At 49.6% G+C, this 23,684-nt stretch overlaps 1 long non-coding RNA gene across 1 annotated transcript in view; it reads right to left on the bottom strand.

Annotated features, from left to right (window-relative positions):
• The window catches only part of LOC146866997 (uncharacterized), a 52,003-nt gene that overhangs the window by 26,030 nt on the left and 2,289 nt on the right, over window positions 1-23,684 (bottom strand). The window contains exon 2 of the long non-coding RNA XR_014961056.1: window positions 7,765-7,912. This is a non-coding gene — a long non-coding RNA (uncharacterized LOC146866997). The remainder of the gene's footprint in view (window positions 1-7,764; window positions 7,913-23,684) is intronic.

Raw genomic sequence — 23,684 nt, 5'->3', positions numbered from 1 at the left:
TGCAACATTGCCTGTGAATTGCTTTAGCCTGCTTTCTTCTGTGGCCGCACCACAATGCATCAGTCTTTGTTTACTACCCTGGGCAAGACACCTCTGTGCCCGGACTCGCTTGCCATGACTTTTGCCCAACCCCCACATGCGCTTCATTATGCTAGCTATCTCTGTTTCTCTGCATGCCATGAGTCCAAGCGGGAAGCATCTTGCACTGTAAGTGCATTGAGTTATGCCACTTGTCTGCGATCCTGCCACCCTCACTTCACTCAGACATCTCCCTGCTTTCAGAGGCCCTCCCTGAACCCACAAGCGGCCCATCCAACTACCTAGGCTTCATAATGTCCCCTGGCTCTGACTTAGAGTGCATGCCAATACTGCGGCGGCTAGCCGGACGAACTGACACAGAGATCGCTCCCATGTCCAACAGGGAATCAAGGCACCTTGCTTCTCGCAATAAGCGTAGCAACTCCTGCACTCTGTCTTCTGCCATGAAGTCTGAAGAGGTCATGTGACAGACTGTAGTCAAAAAAGTCTAATAATAATCAACAGTAAACAACACTAAGTTCAGATGTCAATCAATAAATCTTAAAAATAGAAATGTGGATTGCATTTTCTCACACAGGAAGGGAAAACACAGGGTGAAGGGAGAGCAAGGGTCTGCCCTGCATTTCAAAAGGTAACTCTTTCATTCGTAAGGAATCACTGGTCAAAGGAGGCCTGAGCACACCTGTCGAAGACTATAGGACTGATAAGGGAATCACAACGAGTGGGAACAATGTCACGGGTAACCTTTAAAACCACATATCACTGATGAAAAAATCAAGGTGGCCTGTGTTGGGAGTTCCCAAATTTGAAGACTGTTCTTTAGTGATAGATGACTTACAGTGTCATAAGATGTGGGCATTTGCAAATAGGCGACCCGTTACACGAACATAAAAAGCAGAGAGACAAAATCTAACAGTGTAAATGGAAAATATTTAAATAGGAGGCTTGAGACGAAGACTTGGTCAAAGTTCAGCTTATTGCAACCAGGATTGTGACCCAGAGGGTCGTCCAATCTCCCATGCTTGCTGAGGAAACATCACCCAAGAGAATCAAGAATTCTCACCTAGTGCACAACCTTCTACCTAACCCAAGACCAGTGAACTCTGAGGTTCAGGACAGAGCTAGTCAGTAGCAAGATCTAGAAGTCATGGTGCAAGAATCTGAGAGGCAGAATGAAAGGTTAGGGTGCATCCGGACCACTGCACCGATCGGACTACCTGTCTGCATGCGAGACATGACCCCTGAATTAGAAAAGGGGGGACTGAAACTTTAGGGCCATCGCGTTTTAACAATACATCAGAGACTATAGGGCTGCCATAAATGTGAGAGACAACCACTGCACAAGAGTGAGCAACAGGAACTTAGGGACAGTTGTCCTGGTTCAGCGATGTTGAAATAATAGGGCTATAGCTGTGACCCCAAGAAGCTTGCCTCCTTAGGCGAGTAACACAACCTCTGTATACCAGGAAAGGCTCATGGGGATTCAAGGGCCATCGCCATTGGTACACTGCTGCTGGAGAAGACCAGGATGTCACCCTAGGCAGTGATGTGACCAGAATTGGGACGTCGTCTTGAGTGTGTGAAAGACACCTGAGATTTGCAAGAGGAGATCTTGAACACCAGCGTGGGTCGAGATTCACACAATAAGTGCATCTGCTCAATAAACTTTGTAAACACTGACGCACTCAAAATCTTTGTCAGAAACCAAAGGAACTTACTGTCAACTCTGAAGAGCAGCGTGAAGATCCAAGTCCAGAGATGGTTGCAAATAGGCGGCTATTCTTTTCCAGCACCAGCCGCTGTAGAATTATAAGCCAGACTACCAAATGTTTCTGGGCCTGCAGCTAGGTCTCCTGTGGTGCGGGCAAGATAAAACTTTGTGGTGCACAGCCCATGGGTGGCAGCTACTTTAACTTTAGCACTGCCGGCACTAGGACAAATTGTCCTTATCCAGGAAACTGTGGGAATTTAAAGCATCATTCTTTTTTTTATACCCAAGTTCTCAGATTTCGTCATTTTCCACAAAATTCTACAAGACTAAAAAAAAATGCATTGGAGATATAGACATAGTAAATACATTATCATCAACATCATTACCCATTCAGGCCATGATTTATCCAACACCCGCTCCACATCTTATAATTTCGTTGGCAAAACAGGGCCTTGTAAATCGGCTTCTCATGGCTGGCACACCAGTCCACCCCCCTCTACCCCTCGAATGAGGCATGGTTCCAGCGACTTCCAGTTACGGGCGATATTTTTTTTGCCCAACAATCAATCAATCAATCATAGCATTTGTATAGCGCGCTACTCACCCGGAGGGTCTCAAGGCGCTGGGGGAGAGGGGTCCGTTACTGCTCGAAAAGCCAGGTCTCGAATTGCTTCCTGAAGGAGAGATGGTCCTTGGTCAGCCGAAGTTGGATGGGGAGTGAGTTCCAGGTCTTGGCTGCCAGGTAGGAGAAGGATCTTCCTCCGGTGGTGGCTCTGCGGATGCGTGGTACGGCAGAAAGGGCAAGGCTGGTCGACCGAAGCTGGCGTGTGGGTGTGTAGAAGGTCAGGCGGTTGTTGAGATACTTGGGGCCCAGGTCGTGGAGAGCCTTGTGTGCGTGGGTGAGGAGTCTGAACGTGATCCTCTTGCTGACGGGGAGCCAGTGCAGGTCTCTCTGTTGGCCGGAGATGTGGCTGTGTCGGGGGATGTCCAGGATGAGTCGTGCGGAGGCGTTCTGGATGCGTTGGAGTCTTTTCTGAAGCTTAGCTGTGGTACCGGCGTAGAGGGTGTTCTCGTAGTCCAGTCGGCTGGTGACGAGTGCCTGGGTGACCGTCTTCCTGGTTTCGTTGGGGATCCATCGGAAGATCTTAGGGATCATGCGTAGGTTGTTGAAGCATGATGAGACGGCGTTGACTTGTCTGGTCATCGAGAGGGAGGAGTCCAGGATGAAGCCCAGGTTGCGTGCGTGGTCCGTAGGCTTGGGAGTGGCGCTCAGGGCGGGGGGCCACCAGGAGTAGTCCCAGGCGGAGGGTGATGATCCCAGGATGAGGACTTCCGTCTTGTCTGAGTTCAGTTTCAGGCGGCTGTTCTTCATCCATTCGGTGACGTCTTTCATTCCCTCCTGGAGGCTGGTTCTGGCAGTGGCGGGGTCGTTGGTGAGGGAGAGGATCAGCTGGGTGTCGTCGGCATAGGAGATGATGTTGAGGTTGTGTTGGCGTGTGATGGCTGCGAGGGGGCTCATGTAGACGTTGAAGAGGGTTGGGCTGAGGGATGATCCTTGTGGTACGCCGCAGATGACTTCGGTGGCCTCGGATCTGAATGGGGGGGGAGGCGGACTCTGAGTTCTTCCGGCGAGGAACAAGATGATCCAATCCAGTGCCTTCTCTTGGATCCCGATGTTGCTGAGGCGCTGTACTAGGGTGCGGTGGCAGACAGTGTCGAATGCTGCAGAGAGGTCCAGGAGGATGAGGGCCGCTGTGTCCCTGTTGTCGAGCAGGGATCTAATGTCATCGGTGGCTGCGATCAGTGCGGTCTCGGTGCTGTGGTTAGCTCGAAAACCGGACTGCGAGGGGTCGAGGGATCCGTTAGTCTCCAGGAAGGCGGCGAGCTGTCTGTTGAGGGTCTTCTCGATGACTTTGACTTTGGCCGGAAAAGGGAGGAGCGAGATGGGGCGAAAGTTCTTGAGGTCGGTGGGTCCGCTGTTGGTTTCTTCAGGAGGGCGCTGAGCTCGGCATGCTTCCAGCTCTCCGGGAAGGTGGCGGTGTGGAAGGAGGTGTTGATGATGTCCCGTAGTTGGGGTGCGATGATGGAGTCGGCCTTGTTGAAGATGTGGTGGGGGCAGGGGTCGGCAGGTGATCCGGAGTGGATGGTGTTCATCGCGCGGGTGGGGTCTTCGGTGCTGACCGGTGTCCAGGTACAGAGGGGGGGGGGGGGGGGTGGTGGTGGTGGGGGGCGTTGGTTGGGTGCGTGTTTGGTGTGCCGAAGCTGTTGTGTATGTTGGCGATCTTGCGGTGGAAGAACGAGGCGAGTGAGTTGCAGAGGTCTTGTGAGGGAGTGATGTCGTTGTTTCCGGCGCTGGGGTTGGAGAGCTCTTTGATGATGCTGAATAGTTCCTTGCTGTTGTGGGCGTTGTTGACCAGTCTTTCCTTGTAAGCTGTCTTCTTGGTGGTGCGGATCAGCTGGTGGTGCCTGCGGGTGGCGTGCTTGAGGGCGGTCATGTTGTCTGGTCTGGTCGTGGCGCCAGGCTTTCTCGAGTGTGCGGCAGTTCTTCTTCGAGTCCTTGAGTTCGTCGGTGAACCAGGGGGCTTTCTTGCTGCCGGGTCAGCTGGGAGGGTTCTTCAGTGGTGCGAGGTCGTCGGCGCAGGCGGTCAGCCACTGTGTGAGGTTGCTGGCTGCTTCGTTAGGGTCCGTTGTGCTGGCGGGAGGGTTCCGGCTGAGGGAGGTGGTCAGCTGCTCGGCGGCGATCTTGCTCCAGCTTCGGCGAGGAACCCGTTGCAGGTGGTGGTGGGTCGTGGTTTTTATGAAGCAGCTGTGGTCAGTCCAATGAAGTCCGGTAGAGTGGCTGAAGGAGATGTGTTTGCTGGATGAGAAGACTGGGTCAAGCGTGTGGCCGGCGTAGTGGGTGGGGCTGTTCACCAGTTGCTTGAGTCCGAGAGGCGAGGTTGTCCAGCAGGGTGGTGGTGTTGCAGTCCTTGTTGTTCTCCAGGTGGAAGTTGAGGTCCCCTAGGAGGATGTAGTCACCGGAGGGGAGGGTGTGCGGGCTGATGAAGTCTGCGATGTCTTCGCTGAATTATGCGCGTGGTCCCGGGGGTCTGTAGATGAGGGTGCCTCTGAGGGTCGTCTTGAGGTCGGAGTGTATCTGGAAGTGGAGGTGTTCGGCGGCGGTGAAGGTGTCGTCGGAGGTGGTCGTGATGCAGATGGTGTTCTTGTGTACGATGGCGATGCCTCCTCCAATCTGGTGGACGCAATCTCTCCGGGAGATCTTGTATCCGTCCGGGATGGCTGTGACAATGTCTGTGACAATGTCGGGCGCTGAGGAGGCGTTCATCCGGCCGGTACAGTTCTAGTCGAGGCAGCATAAGCTGCCAGCCAAAATAAGAGCTTGCTAGATTTGTATCTATGCTCGTAGACCAGCTAGGCCAACCCTCTCTATGGCCATGCCGATAAAGGTTCTCTCCAGTCTCAGTCAACCAACTTCCTCCAAAAGGCACAACAGGGCTGTCCTCGAAGGATTGTGTGATGGAAGTTCACAATGACATACAAAAAGCGGGAAGCACATCTGCTTAAATAAAGCTACCCGCCCCATAGCGCTTAAAGGCAGGATGCCCCATTTCTACAGGTCCCTAGTCAAGGTTTTAGTAAAGGGGCTGAAAATTAAGAGTCCAAGCCAGGGCTGGGAGGTGTAGAATATACATACATCAAACTATTTGAAGGAGTAAGCATATCGGGATCGCAGGGCACCAGGAATGTCCTCCTGTGTCTTCAACTGGTACCAACAGTGACTTGTTCATGTTTATCTGCAGACCAGAGGCTTCACCATATAGGTGGAGGTGTCTGGGGCCGAAAGACTGCATGTAAACCAGAAGTAATGGGATGTTATCCACATACAGAGCTGTGCGCTCTTCAGGATCCTCCTCTTAAAGCCATCCAGAATTTGGGAGTCGCATCTGATAAGACGTGCCAAGAGTTCAATTACTAAGCCAAGAAATGGAGACAGAGAACAGACCTGTTTGGAGCCTCTGACTACTGGGAAGGGCGGGTATAGGACTCAGTTTACCTGGACTTGGATGCAGGGACATTGTATGGCAGGCTGATGAGCCCAAAGTAGTAAGTTAAAAAAACTGCGTGCTTCAGCACAGCTTCCAAGAAGGTCCACAAAACAGTGTCAAAGGCCGTTTCAAATTCAATTCGGTAGGGGGGGCTGCTCAATCGGCACGCCTGGGGCAGGGTGAGTTGTACCCTCCGTATGCAACAGCGGGTGCTCCTGCCAGGCATGAACCAACATTTGGTCTGGGTAGACTAGGTAACTCAGTGTCTGACAATGTAGTCACTAGGACATTCGAAAAAATGTGATGTCTGCGTTTTTGAGAGAGATAGGCATATACGAGGAGCAATCTTCTGCGGCTTGGTTGTCCTTAGAAATCACCACAATAATGGCAGTGCCAGGTCTTGGGGTGAATGATCAATGCTCTGCCCCCTCAGTTTAGAGGGCCAGTAGGTGATGGAGCGAACGGGTCGGGTAACTTTTAAGGAATGCCATGCTGAACTAGTCTGTGCCAGGGGTCTTTCCCAAATTGAGAGCTGAAATTGCCATGTTTATCTCCTCAGTTGTGATCTTTTGGTCAAGTTTTTTGGCTATAAAAGGCAGGGAATCGAGTGCATGGGAAATCTCCTTTAGCAGTGGGAATGCAGACTCCTGTGGGGGTACAGGGGTTGCACCCTACAAGTCTTTTTTACACTGCGATTACATGAGCAACCTCGGGCATACTTTCATGAAGGGTTCCATGAAAATTGCAAATGGCCGGTACAGTTCTAGTCGAGGCAGCATAAGCTGCCAGCCAAAATAAGAGCTTGCTAGATTTGTATCTATGCTCGTAGACCAGCTGGGCCAACCCTCTCCCACACTCCCTCTAGGAAGATCTGTTTCAGGGTGGGCAGTCCAGATCCTCTATCTAGAGTGGTGGACTTGCAGCTGTCGCTCAATGTCGCCGAGGTGCAGCCACAGGTCCACCACTCCAAGGAGAGGATATGGGCTCCTAAATCCATTACCTGTACCAGTTGGCGTGTCTTCTTTCCCCCTACATATCCCTTGGTCAGACCCCCTCAGGGTGGGTTTACTGGACGCCCATAGGGGTTCCAGCAGAGGCCACAGTATTACAGCTGAGCTTAAAGAAGATCTTTAGTGCTCTATAAAGTCAATACAGTCTTGGTCTACTAGATGCCAGGCGTTGATGCGCTACATAGGTCATAAGGTGCACAAAAGGGTTTCCATTTTAAAGAGGGGTGTGTGTTCCGAGATGACTCAGGTCAGGATCTTTTTGCATTGTAATACAAGGGAGGTCACTGGCTGGGAGCCAAGTCAGACGGATTAAATCAATCATGATTTGTAGAACACAGATGCTTCAACAATGAGGGTCTCAAGGTCTTTGACCCAGTTTATGCGCTGCTGACACGCAAGTGTACAGCCCTTGTGAGGGGTTACATAATCTCCAAGCATCGCATAGGCCAATTGAGTTGGCCTACAATGTAAGTTGTGATGAGCGCGCAATTCAGCCTGGGCAAAGGGCCTCGAAAATATCAAGACTGGGGTCTGGGACGGCATTAAAAATAACCCACACCCCCAATCAGATAGGCCAGGGGGTTGGGAGGCACCACAAGGTCCTGGAGAGCCTGTAGTGTCCAGTGCAACCTCTGTTGGAGAACGTAGGCCGATATGAAGTACTGGTGTCTAGTCTCTAGAGGGCCCTCCATCCCTATGTACCTCCCCTGTGGGTCAATGTATGAGGAGGACACCGCAACTAGGAAGGACATATGCAGCAGGATCACGACCCCTCGTGAACCTCTTAAGAACTCAGTTAAAAAACTCAGTCATAGCCAAACATGATGCGAAGGGACAGTGGGAACCTAAAAGATGCGTTTCTTAAAGCAGGACCACATTGTTGCTAAACCGCTTTATATAGCAAAGTACTGCCAATCTCTTATAAACTGAGGACATGGTTTACATTCCAGGAAATTACCTTAGCCATTTGGGGGCTGTACTGGAAAGTGGTGAACTGGCCCCTCTCCTCATGAGAGGCCTCCTGGTCCAAAGGGGGATAGACTTAGTGGAGCCGTAGAGCATTTTGTATGAGAGTGCCCGCAGTGGACGAAATTTGATTTAAATGCCTGCAAAAGAAAACAAGAATAAAAGGAACACAGAACACTTACCCATCCCACCCAACAGCCCCACCTCCAGCACATACTTACAACTATAAAGTATCTGTCGCCCAATATTTCAACATAAAGAAACTAGTAGGGTGGGTCAGGATCCATCGGAGGCTCCCTGTTGCTCAATTGAAGGATCACACTGGCCGACAACAATTTCTAATTCATACAATAAAACAAAAGAACACAGGAAAACACTCCCTCCACCCCACATCCAAAACATTTTTAAGCAATATAGCAATAGAATAGTTCACAGCGTCTGCAGCAATGGTTGGCTATCCATGACTGGGGCATTCTGCACCTCTCCACCTGCCAGGGTTCAATTGATTGGCTCATGATCGCTATCTTAGTCTGAAAGAGAGTGGGGGTGCCTGAGAGCGACGCCTTTGGGTCCAGAGCTCCTGGTGGACTCCCAGCAGGAGATGGGTTCAATAACCATAGTCACCTGTGCTGGTTCGGTCTGTCTCTCCTTGAGTGGGTTCTCATTCCCCAGGGGTACCTGAGAGAGCTCACGGGGGACCCAGCTGTCCTAGAGTTTGCTGCCTCCCCAACTCTGGTGGGCCAGAGTACCCATCGCTCACTTCCATGCTTGTTGGTGAATTTCAAAGAAATAGGTGGACGGGTTGAAAATAGCTTTCAGATGGACCGAGAATGGGAGCATATATTGGATCTGAAGGGCCACAAGTTTGTTTAACGACCTAAAGAAAGCATCTGCATTGCTGGGCTGCCCAGGTGTAGTCTGGGAAGAACATGGGCTTGGTGGTGAAGCGCAGATATTGGTGATTTGAGCATCCTGGAAGATGACATACCGACAGTGGTGGTTGAAGATGTGGCCCATCATGGCATGAGAAAATCCTTGGGGGAAGACATTTAGCCATGACCCGCTGCGCCCTCTCCTCCACGAAACTAAGAGACAGCTTATCCAATGGGACACAAGAATGGAACCATTGCTCCAGAAAGCAGTCTGTCACTGAGGTCTCAACTCCTTCTGGGAACCCAACGAGCCACAGGCTCTTTCTCAGGCATTGGTTTTCAGCACCCTGTGCTCGTTCTTCCAGTATATCCATTGTGGAGAGCAACTTGGAGGCCTGGAGTTTAAGGATCGTCACTTCATCCTCAACCGTTGAGACCCCGGCTTCAGCCTCAGTCAACCGGTCTGCTATTTTGTGAGTATATTGGCACAGGAGGGTGACATCCACCTAGACCTCATTCACTTTTGTCTCTACTGATACCAGGCGCCTTGAATTGCTTTGAGAATGATGGGCATGTCTGTTTATTGTTATTAATGGGGAGGTGCTCTGCGGTCCACCGGGTATCTACAGTAGGTTCAATGTACTGGTGCATTTGTCTTTGGGCCAGCTGTGGGAGCTAGTCACGCCCCTCTCCAACAGCATAGCCATATTCACGTTGGGAGGGTATAGGCACACCCCAACCGGCCCGCATGACTCGAGCAGCCTGAAAAGGCATCCAAGAGGTGGACCACAGAGAGTCATTGCTGCTGTGCAAGGCTCTGAGTAGGTACAGAGCAGGATTCAGGCTTCTGCAGTTCCCTACACTTATCCAGGTGCCACAGAGCAATTGAGGGGACAGTCTAGGACCTCTTAATCAATCAAGGATTTATAAAGCAAGGCATCTCACCTGTGAGGGTCTCAACGCACTGGAGTTGCTGAACTGCTTTGTGGTGCTCTTTTCATTTTAACAGCCAGGACTTGAGCCATTTTCTGAATTGCCGGAACGGCCAGAAGGTGCAGGGGAAGGTCATTCCAAGCTTTTGCCACCAGGTGTGAGGAGCGTCCTCGACTATTAACCACGGGGCATCAGAGGGCTTGTCTGCGAGGAAGAGGGAAGCCGATCGCAGGTGTCTGGTCTGTTAGTGGAAGGTTATGCTTTTGTTGATGTATACTGGTCCTTCGTTGTGCAGGACTTTGTACGAGTAGATCAGCATCTAGAACCGGAATCTCTTCCGAAACAGGAGCCAGTGTAGTTTCTTGATGTTGAGTGTAATGCTGGTCTGTCTGCGAGATGAGGAAGAGTCTTGCCGCTGAGTTTTGTATTGTCTATAGTCTCTTCAGAAGATGTGCGGTGACTCCTTTGTAGAGTGTGTTCCCGACTACTGGTGACAAGGGCCTGCATGACGGTCCTTCTGGTGTTAAATGTGAGCCAATTGAAGATCTTGCCAAGCTGGGTAGGGTGTGGAAGCAGGTGGATGAGCCTGCGTTTACCTGTTTCTTCATAGATGGATGGCTGTTCAAGATGACGCAGAGGTTGCGGGCATGGTCTGTCGGGGCGGGGCATGGGCCAAGTTAAGCACGCCACCATGCATTGTTTCATGGTGAGGTGTTGTCCACAAAGATGAAGACTTCAGTCTTATGTGTGCTGAGCTTGGGAGAGCTGCCATTAATCCAATCAGCTGCGTTTCTCATACATCTGTGGAAGTTGTCTGTGGGGGGAGGGGTCTTCGGACAGTGTGAAGATGATCTGGGTGTCAATGGCACAGGAGATGATGTGGAGTCTGGGCGATCTGACTGTGTGTTTGCCGGGGGGGGGGGGGGGGGGGAGAACGGGCGGAGGGTCATGTGCATGTTGAAGAGAGTGGGGCTGATGACCGATCCAAGTGGGATGCTGCATATCTTCTCCGGCTCAGAGGTGACTGGTGCGAGAAGGATTCTCTGAGTTCTTCTGTGAGAGGTGATTCATTTAAGAGCGTCTCACTGGATTCTGATGTGGTGAAGTCTGTTGATCAAGATGTGAAGGGTGACTGGGTTGAAGACAGCTGATACGCCCAAGAGAATGAAGGCCCCGATGTCGTTGGTGGCTTCAATGAGGGCTGTCTCTGCTGTGTTTGATTCGGCATCCAGATTCAGAGAAGTCCAGGAGACTGTTGTGTTCTAGGTGTTTGGCGAGTAGCTGGTTGAATGTCTTTGAGATCCTTTGCTTGAAACGGGTGCAGGGAGATGGGCCGGTAGACCTTCAGTTCTCCTGGATCAACAGATGGTTTATTCTGGAGGGGCTGCACTTAAGCGTGTCTCCAGTCTTCAGGGAAGAATGCTGAGGGAACGAAGGTGTTCAGGACTTTGAGCTTGTCGCCAATAGTCTTGCTCCTGAGGGTGAAGGCGGGGTGGTGACAGTGGTCTGTGGGTAAACCTTTTTACATAGAGTTCATAAGGGAGATTGTGGCTTGAATTGTGAAGGTCCCAATTGGTGAGCAGGTGTTGGGGGTTTCTGTTTGTGGGTGTGAGCAGGCTGATTATGTTGGCAGCTGGGGGTTAGGCTTTTGAAGTTTTCGTTGTTGACTGATCTGGTCATGGAAGTAGTTAGTCAGGGTGTCACATGTCTATGGAGTGGGTGGTGTAGTTCTTGGTGGCTGGGGAGTTAGAGAACTCATTCACGATGTCGAAGAGCTCCTTGCTTCGTTTTGTACTGGGCTCTATGCGGTCAGCTAGAGCGTTCTTTTTTTCTATCAGGAGGGGGTGGTACTGGTTTAGAGCTGTCTTGAAGGTGGTGCGACTCCCCATCTCATTGCTGATGCGCCACTTCTTTCTACTTGCCAACAGTTGCATGTGGTGGATTTCAGCTCAGCGATTAACCAGCTAGCTCTTCTGACAAGTTATCTGGATCTGGCTTGCTTGGCAGTGGTAATTATGTCGATGGATTCTATGAAGTTTTTCACAGCTTATTGTGGGAGGTGAGAGTTGAGAGTATTGTTCCACTGTTCTGCTATATTTTTCAAGTTTCTGCGCATGGAATTGGGGAGCATGGTGCCAGTGTTGGTAAGTCTTGAGATGGTGGAGTGGATGCTGTAGTGGTTGGCCCAGGTGAGCTGCGAGATGTGGTTGAACCTGACCAGGTCTCTGGACGTGAAAATGGGGTCAGGCGTGTGTCCGGCTATGTGGATAGTTTGAGAAGTTGGCCTGGTATATGCTGTCCACTAGTTCTAGTGGGCACCTTGCACCAGTCCAAACAACCCTTATTGATGATAGGTTAAAGACAACCTTTATTGAAAGCTATCCTAGTGGTAGCTATGGTGAGCAGCCTTCAAGATAAGTTTTGAAGGAATGTAAAGCAGCTTGTTTTACCAGTCTATAATCTCTTAAATAACCAAATAAAAGGAGATCTACACCAGGTGTGTGTGATATATATATATATATATATATATTTTCCAACTCTCCCCCAGCAGAGGAGCAAAGGAGGCACACTCGCACAGTTGGCTTTTCACTTTTTAATAATTTTGGCAATCCGGACGCGTTTCGGTCTTACAAAGACCTTTCTCAAAGGTAGACCAAGCACACACGGCACTGCTCAAATGCACAATGATTGCCTAAATTTATTTTTATAGCCCTCTAGGGGGCGCGATCACAGTTCGAAAGGCATCCTGGAACTTGTGGTTCTTTGAACAGTTTTTAGTCCATACCCTCCAGTGGGCGGTTCCTCGTTGTTGGAAAATTATTAACATTTGTTAATTTCAGCTCATACTTGTGCTCCGTGTTCAACCCATTTTCAAGGATGTTTGGATCTATACCGGAGACAGTCTTCGGTAGCGCCAGTCCACCCTTACACTCTCGCGGGCAACAAAAATGGTTAAAGGTCGGGCAAATTTGGCACACTTGCTGGTGGTGCGTACCTCCACGCCGGAACCAAGCCGTTCAAACCTTTTCCAAATCTTCCCCCGACAGAGGAGCAAATATATATATATATATATATATATATATATATATATATATATATATATATATATATATATATATTTCTGAACACTCCCTACTAATCTCTTTATGAGATTATAGGTCAAAGCACATATGTTGCAATCAATACAACACAGTAAATAAGCACAATATACTACAGAGCCCCGTACAATGCTATGACAAAGTTGCGGTTGAGAAATTAGAGTTTAAGGACACTTAGAGGAGGACTAGGAACAAACCCTTTTGGACATAGAAGGTTCTAATGTCAACACCCACGGGAGCACCGGAGTACTCGTGTTAACTAACCCAGGGAAGCCGGGTGCATGGGTGTGAAAGGGTGTCGGAAGTCGTCCTTGTTTTCAATGGCGAGATGATGTAAAGTGCTGCTGCCGTGAAGAGGAGAAGTGTCCGAGGAGATCCAAGCTTGGATCCGAGATGGGAAGAACCTGAAAGCAGAGGGGACAGAGTCTGGGTCAATAGCCAGTGACCAGGGGCAAGATAGGCGAATGCCCACCGATGTCGTGTGCTTCAGTTGAAGACAGGTGAAGTGGGACTCTGCTGCCACGAGGACCAGGAGAAGTCGACGACGACAAGGATCCACAGGCGAGCTGTCCCACAAAGTGTGTCCAGTGAGGGGGTCTCAGTTACCGGATTGGAACCAACAAGCCTTGGCAGTGGCAACCCACGTGGTGAGAGAACAAAGGCTTCGGTGGGGACAAGCGAGGTCCAGGGGACTCCCCAAGCAATGGAGAGTCAGGGAACTTGTGGAGCAATCAGGAAAGCCTGCTAAAAGTAAAGTTGCCCTTCTCAATGACCCACAAGTCAACGGACAAGAGATCTAGAAAGGGGTGTTGAGAGAAAACACTTGGAACCAGCCCACGGAACACAGCCCACGGAACACTCGGAGAGTGTAGGCCAGTGATCTTCAGTGCAATCGCTGCTCGGGGTCTGGACTACAAGTAGCCCAAAGCACAGCCTCGGGGAATGCCGGGAAGAGTGTGCAGCTGGAAATGGTCACAGTGTCCAGGGGTTCGGGTTGCACGGTCCCCACAAGGGCTACGGGTCTCATGTTTGCTGAGGAATCATGTAAGCCTCATGGACGCTTGGAAACCCACCTCCTGTGTGGCAACAGTCTTCTGTTGGCATCTCCGAAGCTCCTGAGGACTCCGAACAGATGCGTCTTTTTGGTGCCTGACAAGCAGGGGAGTAACTCCTTTACTTCAAGGGAGATTCTTCAGTTATCTAGTCTTGTAGATCGTCGAAGATCCAGGATTCAGTGTCAGAGTTTCTTCCAGGAATATCTAAAGTCCTGTAGCCAGGAGTTCCTACTTTATACCCAAGGAAGGGATTGTACACTCTGTGGACCCACCTATGGGAGGGTCAGGAAAGAGGGGTGGCTACACCCATTTCATTTGTCCAGTTTTGCGCTAGAGCAGGGGCTGGTAGCCCCTGGGACCGGTTTGAACTGGACTATGCACAGGGGCACCAAACGTGCCCCAGTGCAGACATCAAAGCACTCTTGGAGTGCCCCCACCCAGGCCCAATACAATAAAGCCTGCCTGGGAGGTGGTCACACCTCCCTGTGACAGGAAACCGATCGTCAGGCCTTCCCCTGCCAGAGTTTCGTCCAGCAGCAGGAGGGCAGACTTGTGTCTGCAGCATCCATTTTGTGGTGCACCGGGGTCTGTTAAGCTGGTACCAGTGTAGTCATGTTTCTCCCTCTAGTAGGGTGGAATCATACCTCCCACGCCAGTTACTGGCAGGGAGGTATGATTCCAAAGTGTTTGGCACCAAACACAACATGTTTCTGTGCAGCCATTCCAAAGTTAGCATTTACCGCGAGGTTATAATGCATTTAATAGTATATGATCTGGCTGCATCACATACAACCCTGGGGATTAGATTCCGAAGGCTGCAGAGGGGATCTGCTCATGCATGGGCACCCTCTCACATGAAAACAAAGCACCCTGCCTTCAGGATTGTTAAGACTTATAGGTTTATATGTGTGTGATCAAAATTTATATAGGTAACCTATACCACAGTAAGGGGTGAATGCACCACCTTACTGAGGCTGCAGTAGCAGACCTGTGGTGTCATTTTGGAAGGCTGCTCAGAGGTGGCATAATATATGCTGCAGACCCTGGTAGACCTCTGGGGTACCTATGCCCTTGGTACATAGTGTACCGTATACTAGGGACTCATAAGGGTACCCCAGTATCCAATCTGGAGTGTACCTAAAGTACATGGAATCAATTTAGAGGGAAATCAGATAGTCTGACTGGGATCCTGCCAATCAGGACCACAGCATAAGTCAAAAAACAGTGAAACATCAGCAAAAAGTGGGGGTAACTATAAGAAGCAGATCCTACTCTCCTACAGGTAGAGTTGGTGACGAGGGAGGGAGGGGGAAGAGAGAGAGAGGGGTGAGAGAGAGAAATAATGAGGGGAGACAATGTACCAGATTTTTAACAAACACAGTCTAACAATAAGGAGTGGAGAGGCCAAAGCACAATGAAGGGGTAAACAGTATTACCGGCAGGTCAGTAGGGAGAGCACGGAACACTAGGATATCTAATAATCAGGCACGAGAGAACGCGGCACACTTGGGAGGTAACAGCAGTATAGCAAACAGGCAGAGGAAAGAGCGAGGCATAATGAGGATATGCGGTATGAGGCAGCAGGAGCAGAACCGTGAGAAGGTGGCTGCTCTTAGAGCTCAGAATAACTCCTAGAGGGGAGAAGAGACCTGGAGAAGAACAGGGATGGACGCACCACAGCCCTAGCAAGATGACAAGAAAAGTGTCCCAGGTCTTACAGGGCCCTCTCTGGACCCGAGGCAGAGGTCGCTCCGCGTAGCCTCAGTGGTGAATCGAAATCGGCAGCAACGGCCTACGCGTCCGTGCTGGCCTGTGTCTGTGGGCGAAGATGTGCAGATACAAAGCAGCAACCCAATATAAAACAGGCAAGAGAAAAATCTAAAAAACTCTTCATGTGGAATGGGCAAGCGAAAATCTAATGTAAAAAGTTGAAAATACCCATGTTTAAAAAATAAAGTTGGAGGAATTTTGAAGATCAATCATCTGCTGCATGTGGATTCTGAACCGTCATGCTCAAACACATAAGGTGCAACAGTTAATGTACAACGTGTAGGAGAAAATCTAAGAATAAGGTGAAGATCTTCCGCATTTTAAAGAAATGCAGAGAGGAATACCAACAAACACGAAATTATTTTCCATGGAAAACAAAGCAACAAGAAGTGTGGTTATGTGAATTTTGAAGAGACTTCACTTGCTCCACATGGCTTATGCTTGCCACACTCAAACCTCACAAAGCAGAATCCCTCAATGTTTAACAGGAGGATGGAAAGCCTGATGTACAAAGCTAAAAATAATATACAGGTTTAGGCCGCATGTTTTAGTACTCATATTTACATACATGTTTGAACATCAAAGTAGCATCCTTCAATGTAACACTGTGGTACTGGACTAAGGCCAACTCTAAGGCTGGGGAACTGATAGCCTCCAGCACATCAAGTGGCAAATGTGGGCTCTGGAGCGGGATCGGAAGTCTCAGTGGGCTTAATATCAAGGGGACATCTCAGACTAAATTGATATTTTGGAAGACACTGCAAAAGATCTTCAGTGATTCTTACTGAACTGTGATTGAGTCAGCAGTAGAGCCTTCCCTACCCAGAGCGGACAGTGACCAATGCGTTGCTTCTGGTTTGAGAGTGGCGATCTGTGAAAGATGGGGGGGGGGGGGGGTGAATCAGTGGCCTCTGTCGAAGTCCCAGCCCCACATCAACCTTCTGGAGTAGAGGGCCATCAATCAATCAAGGATGGTAAAGCGCAACTACTCACCCGAAGGGTCTCAAGGCGCTCGGAGGGGCAGGGGGCACGTGCAGGTCCCGGATGTTCACTGAGTCGAAGAGACAGGTCTTGAGGTCCTGCGTGAATTTGGAGAGTGTTGGCGTCTGTTGGAGGTGAGGTGGGAGGATGTTTCATACCCTGGCCACATGGAAGGAGAAGGAACTGCCTCCTGTTCTAGTCTTCTTGATGAGCGGCACCATAGCAAGGGAGAGCTGGGCTGACCGGAGGGATCTTTGGGGTGCGTAAAACAAGATAGGTAGGTCTGGTGTTTTGGAGGGCTTTGTGGGCGAAGCTTTAAGGGGATTCTATACTCAATGGGGAGCCAATGTAGTGTCCGCAGGTGTTGGGTGATGTGGCGAAGTAGGTTGAGTAGTAGTCTAGTGCAGGCGTTCTGGACGTTTTGTTTGGGGTAAGATTCTTGTTGATCTCAGCGTAGAGTGCATTGCCGTAGGCCAGACAGCTGCTGAGGAGGGCGTGGATGACAGTTTTCCTGTGCTCAAAAGGAATCGAGTTGAAGGTCTTTCGTAGGGAACGGTGGGTGTGGAAACAGGAGGACAAGGCGTTTATTTGGCAGTTTTAAGTCCAGGATGATTCAGAGGTTCCGTGTGTGGTGGTGGGGGAGGGAGGGTTCCAGAAGGTGGGGGCCACAAGGAGTCATTACAGGCATCTGGGTGTGGGCTTATGAGGAGTACTTCACTTTTGTCCGCGTTGAGTTGTAGGCAGCTTTTCTTCATCCACCTGGCGACAGCTTCCATTACTTCTTGGAAGTTGTGTTTGGAGATATTGGGTTTATTGGATAGTGAGTCCGTGGGATCCGACGATGGGTGCGAGCGGGGCCATGTAGATCTTGAACAGGGTGGGGCTGATGGAGGATACTTGGATAACTCCGCAGATGGTCGGTGTGGGATACGAGAGGAAGGGTGGGAGTCTGACCTGCTTCATACTGACAGATGGGAATGAGAGGATCCAGTATAGGTACTTGTTCTGGATTTCTGCATCATGTAGTGTTTGGGCTAGGGAGTGATGAGATACAGTGTGGAAGGCTGCGGAGAGGTCCAAGAGGATGAGGGCCACAATCTCTTCTCTGTCGAGGAGGGAGAAGATGTCGTCTGTCACAGCGAGAAGGGCGGTTTCGGTGCTGTGATTTTACGTGAAGCCAAATTGGGACGAGTCGAGGATGCTGTTTTCTTCTAGGAAGGAGGCAAACTGGCTGTTGAAGACTTTTTCAATGACTTTTGCCGGGTAAGGGAGTAAGGAGATTGGTCTGAAGTTTTTGGAGGTTGGTGGGGTCCGCTGAGGGTTTTTTTTAAAAAGGAGAGAGTTGATATTGGCGTGTTTCTAGTCACCGGGGAAGGAGGTCTCGAAGGAGCGGTTGATGATTCGTAGAAGCTCAGTGGGTCAATGATGTTGGCAGCTCTGTGGGAGATGTGGTGGGGGCAAGGGTCAGTGGGGCCCCAGAGTGGACTGACTTCATAGTCTTCAGGGTGTCATTGATGGAGAGGGCGGTCCAGCTGTCGATTGTAGGCCGCATGGTGTAGGGAATGGTGGGTGTAGGTTCCGCGTGTAGGTTGTCCTGGAGGTTGTTCTAATTTTGTGGTGGAAGAAGGCGTGGTTGGGTCGTCGTCCACGGTGGTGGGAGCAGAGCAGATGAGGGATGCGGGAGCTGTTCATCGGGGATGTGGTTTCCAATTCCTGCATTGGAGCTGGTGTGGACATTTGCGAGTGATGTTGGCTTTGTAGGTGAAGTGGACGCAATGATGGTCCATCCATGGGAGTTGAGTGGTGGGGCTGAAGGTGATGGAGTTTCCTGCTGTAAAAATGGGGTCGAGGGTGTGTCCTGATGAATGTGTGGGTTCTGGTACGATCTGTTTAAATCCGATGTTGATGAGGTTGTCCAGGAGGGAGGAGGAGTTGGGGTCTTGGAGGTTGTCAACGTGGAAGTTGAGGTGTCCCTGCAAGGTGTAGGTCGGTGGAGGCGAGGTCATGCGGGGTGATGTTGGTGATGGAGTCGGAGAAAGGTGTGCGGGTCCTTAGAGGAGGGTGCCTCGGAAGATGGCGGTCGGGTTGGGCTGTATCTTTAAGTGAAGGTGTTCCATCATGTCTGTGGGCCCGTCAGTGTAGGTGCTCAGTCGGAAGTTGGATTTGTGAGCAATGGCGATGCCTCCTCCGTGGCGGTCCTTCCGGGTGATGTTGGAGCCTTCAGGGATTGCGATCACGATGTCCGGTCCCAAGACGGCGCTCGTCCAGTTTTCTATGAGGAAGGCGAGGTCAGTGGAAGTGCTGTCAAGGAGGTCAACGATATGTTTGTGGAGGGAGTCCACGTTGAGGAAGATTCATTGCATGGTTTGGGGTGCAGTGGAGTTGTGGCGGGTGGGTTGAGGTGGGTCCTGGGTCTCAGTGAAGGCGAAGAAGTGCCGACAGTGGCAGCAGGTAAAAGGTCTGTGTGTGTCGATAAGTGAAGAATGATTGTAGTTGTCTTGGCTGGCATTGAGTGCGTAGAGGATCGGGGAGCTGTAGTGCTGGTGGGTCGAAGGACCAGGGTCCCTGGCACTGGTCGGGACGCAGACCGGCTTGCCTTTGGTGCACCCACTGCTGACATTAAATATTGGGACGGTGGGACAGCTGAGAGGCGGGAGCGCCAACACGTGGGGGCAGCAGTGACGAAAAACGCAGGAAAAAAAAAAGAAGGGGGAATTGGGAAGAATAAATAAAGGAACAAGAAAAAGGCAAAAAAGAACATGAAAAGGAAAAGGAAAAGAAAAATTAAAAGACAAGAATAAGGAGGAAAGAATCAGGCACAGAAGCAGAGACGAGCGGGAGGAGGCACAGAAGCCTCGAGCACCAACCTTGCAGCGCTGGGGGCAGGCACTCAACGGGGGTGCTGCATGAGGGGAAAAGCAGTATTCTGACCAGGAGGCCAGAGGTCTTGGCGGATTGGCTCAGCAGACAGCGCCTAGTGGATCACGAGCGGCAATTACACCTGGAGGCAACGGCAGGTTCTCTTCCACGAATGGGCAGAAACTTGGCTTGATCTATTTGCCACCATCAAGAACGAGCAATGTCAGCACTTCTGCAGAACAATATTTCCAAGGCATCTCTCACTCAGATGTGCGTTCCGCCTTATGTAATGTAATGTAATGTAATGTAAAAAGAATTTATAAAGCGCGGCTAACACCAGACGGTTTCTTGGCGCTGGAAGCAAAGAGAAAAGAAAACAAACAGTCCAAGGGGTTAAGGAGAGTAGTTATAGGCTATGCGAAACAGGTGGGTTTTTAGGAGAGACCTGAAGTGGGTTAGGGGGGAGGCCAGTCTTAAACTTAGTGGAAGGGCATTCCAAAAGGAAGGGGCAAGAAATGAGAACCTTCGTCCTCCCTGTTTTTTACGTTTGAAGGTTGGGATCTGGAGTAGAGCCAGGTGGGCGGAACGAAGGTTGCGAGAAGGAACATATGGGTGCAAAAGTGAAGAGATGAACAAGGGTCCTGTACCAACAAAGGACTTTGGTGTTTGGGTTGGTGATGAATGAGCCGTGCTGCCTGGTTCTGGACCAGTTGAAGCTTCTTTGATTGGTATACTGGTATGCCAACATAGAGGGAGTTGGCATAGTCTATCCTGGAGATGACTAGCGCCAGTAATGCCAGGGTGAGGGCTTCGGTGGTCAGGAAGCGGGCAATCTTATGGATTTTTCTCAACTGGAAAAAGCTGGAAGACACCACCGCACCAATCTGGGATTTCATCGAGAGATCATTACTAATGATGATCCCAAGGCTCTTCACTGAGCTGACGGGATTAGGGGGGGTGCCCAACCTTGTGGGCCAAAAGGTGGAGTTCCAGGGGTTGATTGTACCCCCGACAAGCAGGAGTTCTGTCTTGTCAGGGTTAAGTTTCAAATGATTCGCCCCCATGCAGTCACTGATGTAACAAAGAGTAGTTTGAAAATTGTCGATAGACTGGGCCGTGGAGTTAATATCGAAGACCAGCTGGATGTCATCCGCATAATTAAACGCGGTGACACAGCTGCCTCGTAAAGAGCGAATAAGGGGGGTAAGGTATAAATTAAAAAGAAGGGGGGATAAGGAGGAGCCCTGCGGGACGCCACAGGTTACCTCAACCTCGTCAGCAGAGAACTGAGAGAGCCGAACCGCCTGATGGCGGTTGCTCAAGAAGGAGCGGACCCAGGCCAAGGCAGAGCCCTGGATGCCGGCCTCCTAGACGCGGCCGACCAGACTCCTGTTTGCCTTCCTGTCGATACCACTCCTGTCTCACACTCAAGAATATTAGGACCAACTTGGATAACTTGGACTCAGAGGACCCCAATTGGGCACGGAGGGTATGATAATCAGAATTCCTGGGTTTGAGTATCTGTCCACTGATGTGGCTGTGTCCACGGGAGAACCTGCTATTGCTTTAGAAGGGCTGGGTTCCCAGCCTAGGCATTTGAAAAATCCATGTTCGTGCATGGAGATTGAGCGGCGACAGCGGAACATGTTTGATCTTACTCCAGAGGTGGTTGATATCCTCTTGGCAGCCAGGCATCCCTTAAGTAAAATTAATAAAGCCAGTTGTTAGGACAAATGTGTCGCCTGGTGCAGTACTTGGAGCACGAGAGTGCGGACTTTCTATACAGATTGTACCAAAAACCATCAGGTGAGTCATCAGCTCTTTGTGGAGTTCACTGGAGTGAACAAGCATCAGCATAGCCAATAGGTTGCACTTTTGGGACCTTATAAGTGTTCAGTTGTGCAGCACATTATCCGGGGTGCTGTGCCGCCAGGGATTGAAGAGCTATACAATTATTACACACTGGGTCATACAGTCTGATTCAGGAACTCATGCTTGCCTCAGGAAACAATTATGGACACATTGGAAGCCTTTTTAATGCACTGACAGAAAGGCAAGTGCATTGATGCAAGTCAACCACTCAATAGAATTCTGTGTGCGACTGAATCACAAGAGTATTGAAGAGTTAATGAAAGACTTTCCAATGAGGGAAACGTCACATCCCTCCTCCCCCAGGCCCCTATTTATCAGTCGCCCTTCTCAAGAGGTTTCCATTTAAAAGAATGCACGCACCATCCGTTTACCGACAGGCCACGCTCCCGCCCTGTGTCACAACCCCCTCGGTACGGGAGCACTAAACATGGCAACAACATCAAAATGCTCCCATTTGTCAGATACAGGACAAATAATAAATAAACAGGGGTGGCAATGGCTGGGAGTCGTAAACAATCCAAAGGAAAAGTGGGAAATAAACAACAATGAGAAAGATGGCTTAAAATACCGGACAATCTACAAACATTGCAAAGACCAAGAATTTTGGGAAGTAAGGAATCATATCAGCAGACCACATAACTAAAGGGCGGTCTATGTGATCCGTCCCACAGTGGCAGGACCAGTATTTGTAGTTTCACTGCACCCAGTACACACCAGGCTGTTCTAGGTGAGTGTTCCCTATAAAATCTGATTTCCTGGCCTACTTTTCCCCTCACAAACAGGGAAGATAATTAACACTTTGGCAGTATCCACATTCCCACCGAGTGCAGGTGGTGTGAGATTAAACTAAAATGTGTGCGAGCCACTGAGAGCTTTGAGCCAGAGCTCAAATAATCCGAGCTTCGTTGTGGCTTTTGGATGTCACACGCTGTAAACTAAAGCGCCACAAATTAAAGAAAAACACATTATTAAAATTAACCTTTAATGTAAAGTGTAAGAGGGCAAGACATGATAATCTGGTAGCTGAATGAGGAATGTAAAAATCGGAAAACTTATTATTTTTTCCTGGCTTCCCTGCTAGAACAATTAGTTAAAAGTGCTTGTGCCTGAAGCGTGCAAACTTAGATTGGTGTGCGTGCAAATCCTGCATTGACAATCCCTGGTGAGTTGCACTGCTGAAACAATGCCAATAGAGGTACCAAAGGGTGAGGCGGACTGGCATCAATGGTCCTGTGACCTCAGTGACAGTCACTGTTGCTCTAGGATGTGCTGCTTCGTAGGATTGACCGGAAGACTGCAGGTCAACTGCAGTACGGATTTTAGTGGACAGGCATTCAAGGTTAACCCACAAATGCCACTGCTAGGGTCCACCTGTTGGTGCTATGAGACAGCAGCGCTCCTAAGGTGTAGTGGGGCCTTCTAAGGTCTAGCATAGGAATGCGCTCCCTCTGGGGAGTGGACTGGTCATGAAGGCTGAACCATAATTCCTCAGTTCCAAAATCAACAACTCTGGCCATAGTGCTACATCCTCTCCCCACTGAACACCATACTGACCCACTGAGAGAAACTTGCAGTACTTTTAGCTACAACCCTATTGTGCCCCGCTATAAACAACTAGATGAGACCCTATTCAAATTACGCACTAGACAAAAGTAATATGCTGCCTGGAAAAAAAAAAAAAGCCTTCGAAAAGTAAACACTTAAAATGAATGCAAGTTTAAGTAACGCGAGTGAAACGTAAGCAGGAACAACGTGGTGAACATTTTTTTACATTATTCAGAAATCAATGAGTATTTTTGCCTCAAGAGTTAACATGACAGCAGTACGATTTAAAAAGACCACATCCCTGAACAGAGCAGCGGTACACATTTTATAAACTAAAGTGAGAAAAACAGCTGACACAGATCACATTAAACAATTTCCACTCCACATGCCAACTAAGTATTGCAGTACCTCCAGGAATGGTGCGCTTCCCCATACGGGGAAAACAATATTGTTCAAACTAACATACCAAAAAAAAAAAATAGCGCTTCACTGGCAAACTCTGTAAAAGTGGCACTAATGTGTTTGGGTGTGAATAATAACCAATCTGGCCAGTTTGCGACCACTCGATCTTGCTTTATTTAATTATGTTGAACCTTTTTTCCTATCCGTCGCTAGGCTGCACTTTGGAATTCAAAACTGTCATATAAAGACAACATTTCCAACAAGTGGGTGGTTTTCACAGTGGTCGAAGTGGGGAAAAAAAAGTAGGGGAACTGTGGGCGGAGAATCAGAGGGCGGGAATAACCTGTGGAATGGGTCAGTGGGTGGAGTCAGAGGTGTGGCCAGAAAGAGCCAAACATCCCAATTTTTCGTATTTGTTTGGCATTTCACTGGCCAATTACAACTTATTGCATTATTTAATTCAACCAATGGATACACTGGTTTATTAAAGATTTAATGAGCTATTGACATTAAAATATATTCAAA

Source organism: Triturus cristatus, chromosome 1_2 (assembly GCF_964204655.1).
Source record: "Triturus cristatus chromosome 1_2, aTriCri1.1, whole genome shotgun sequence".
NCBI lineage: Eukaryota > Metazoa > Chordata > Amphibia > Caudata > Salamandridae > Triturus > Triturus cristatus.
This window is presented reverse-complemented; position numbering and strand designations above follow the sequence as displayed.